Raw genomic sequence first — 3223 nt, forward strand, 5'->3', positions numbered from 1 at the left:
TTCTCTCTGGCTGTTGACCCCGTCCAATTCCTTGTCCTTCCATTGTCAGACATTGAAACATTGTGTTGTGCTCTGGCTATATATACACTTACCAGTTGATGGTTAATGAGATGCACCTTCGTTAGAGAAAATCAAGATTGACCTGGGAGAAATTTACCAATGCAGGACAGATTTAGAAAAAAAGTGTATAGAAATATGCTTGACATATTATGACAACTTGTTCAACCATTTTGCATGTAAAGACTTATGCTATGAACTAATGCCTAAATGTTGTGGGGGGTAAGACTATTCAACAGAGACCCATTATAATACATTTTGATCAACATGACATAAGCAATTCATAATGTAGGAAACAGCAGAGAATTGTACATAATCATTTGCATGGATGTACCAAAGCATTTGCAACTTGTTCAAAGAAATGAGAAACTGCTTTTTTGATGTGCACAAGTGACACAATGATGTGAAGATTGAACCGGTATAGTTTTGAGAATTTCAATTCTGATCTGAGAAATGTACCAAAGCGACTGATAAAAACTGTAAACCCTGGCATCAGCAGTAATATGGCAGCAAAGATACAAATTAAAACAAAATATTACATTACAACATTACAAAAACATTACAACATTTTTTTTTGTTTGTTTTCTAAATATTTTTCTTTCTTTTTTTTTATTTTTCTGTTAAGGGAAATTCCTATTAAGCAGTTGTATACAAATTAAAATAAAAACAATATTTCTTTGGAAGAAAAACATGAAACTTTGTGTCATTTCTCTATTATTATTATTATTATTATTATTTTCCTGTTTAAGTGTTAAATCATATTTTTGACTTAAATCAAATGTAAGCTATGTAGATGTTATGCACATTTTTTACACCATTACGGTGAAACCAATCACATTAAGTTTTTGATTGGCTTTCCATATGTTTGCATGCAAGCATTTTTCTTTCAAACCACATATGTAGAATAAAAAGTGCAATTACTCATTCAGGTGCATAAGCAAGTATAGCATTTACTATTATGCCCTGTTTAGCAGCTCAAAATGAATGCTCCTTAGGCATTGCCTGGTACGCGTTTGAATATGTAAATGATAGTAGCACTAAACGGAGACTGATGCATGGTGATGTAAGAGTGATGAGTCATGCCACAGGGTCGAGCGAGCAGTTGTTGCGGTGATTGCCTCTGATTTGGGTGGGAGGCTGTACTGTGGCTGCTCACGCCTCTTCTATTAGATGAGTAACACCACCCCACTGGGTGAATAGTACTGATGCTCAAGTACAACTGCTTCAGTGGATGCCAAGAAGCTCTAGTGAAGTAAACCTGCTGTTATCGACTCGTTGTAATGCAGTCCTCAGAGTTAAAATCCAAAATGGAGATTTAATAAAAAGACACTGAAGGTCACCTCCCAGCATTAGGCAAGTGTGTATGTGTGTGTGTGTCATTTTTTTGCTTACATTGTGGGGAGTCTGGGGACCAAATGTCAACAGTCCCCACAAGGCAAATGACTGATAGTTCACCAAAAAGCAAAATTCTGTCATAATTTACTCACCTAAATGTGGTTCCTATCTATTACTGTCTTTTGTGGAACACAATAAGGATGTTTTGTTTTGTCTATACAAGTAGGTATACAAGTAGGTCCAAAGTCAGTGGGGTCCAAAACAACAGTGGCTGACTTTCTTTCAGGAAAAACATGCATGTATCTAAATTTGTTGTACCTAGGTACCTATGCCATTACTTCAAAACACTTTTACCATTACCATAACACATTTGGACATTTGCATTGCAGTCAACTTCATATGAATGGCTTTTCTGATGTAGTAAACTTGCTCAGTAGCTCACCTTGTACAGCATTGCACTTGAGTCACAATAAGAGCTCAAAGAGACATGGTTCCTTTACAAGCATTTTATCTCACGTTTGTTTTTGTTAACACTATTGGTTACATTTAAGAAAGGTTTTAGTTGAGGTGATATGTTATTTTTAATGTGATAGAGCATTCAGTGCCACTTACTGGACATATAATTTCCGATCTGCTACAACAACCAACGTAATAATATGTTGCCACATTCATGATCATCTGTTTTGGATAAAACTGCTTTTAGTGCCACTTCATTGGACATTTGCACTTCGGAAGTGACATGAAAAGTGCATGAAACAACATATTATTTTGCAGAAAGGTCACCACTGACATGATATTTTCCCCCAGTGAGCCTTGGTTGGACAAAACCTTATTTTGAATATGTCCTCATTTTTAAAAATGATATAAAAATAAAGTATTTATTCTTTATTCTTTTTTTTATTGTAAAAGTGTAGATGTGTATGTTTTCTGTTTAGGTTTAGGGTGTGGGTTAGGGTTAGATTATAGTATTTTTAACTAGATGTATAAAAACAATAGAAGTCTATAGAATGCCCCATTTAGCCATGCATGTGTTCTAAATTCCCTCTGTATGTTTATAGGGGAAGGACTTTTATTATGAATGTGTGCCGCTAGTTGACGTGAGTTTCCGTTATTTCGATTTACTTTCACTTTCAGTTTATTTACTTCTTCCCGATCATAAGTCGACGATGTTTATTTCGTTGTTGTGTTTAAATATTCATCTTGTGTAATAGAACCTTATATTGTTTATAATGTTGTTATATTATAAGTACATATTATAAGATGTGATTCAAATTCAAAGACACATTCAAATGCGTATGCTCGCTACTGTTAATCCTTTCCTGGTTATGTTGATTCATGTATAACGTGTCAGTAGCAAGTTGTTATTTACATGTCTGTAATTTACATTTAGCAGATGCAAACTGATGCTTGTTTTATTCCACTCCGTGGCCTTAAGTTGTACAATATCCAATCTACTTGGAGCAATGTTGTGCCATCTACTGTGAACAGTTAAATACTTCAGATAAAGAGTTGAACAGTGCCCTGTCTCCTGTCGCACTTCTTACCCGAGTCCCGTGGTGGATTAGCATCAACACCCCTACCGATCTATTAGTCCCGTTCATTTTGGTCCTTCGAGCCGGATGTTATATTCACTGCGGTGATATGGAGCAACAGAGCCAGCTTCATTCCCCTGATACAACGCACGCTGTTCGTACACAGTCGAGAGCACGCCAGCTTTCCACACGTCTGCAAGCTTATGATGTAGCCTTGCCGAAGTCTCTCATACCAGACCATGTGCCTCAGTACAGTTCGTACCACCTACCAAGGATGGATTATTCAGCAGCGCAGTTGA

Source organism: Sinocyclocheilus grahami, unplaced genomic scaffold (assembly GCF_001515645.1).
Source record: "Sinocyclocheilus grahami isolate Dianchi unplaced genomic scaffold, SAMN03320097.WGS_v1.1 scaffold131.1, whole genome shotgun sequence".
NCBI lineage: Eukaryota > Metazoa > Chordata > Actinopteri > Cypriniformes > Cyprinidae > Sinocyclocheilus > Sinocyclocheilus grahami.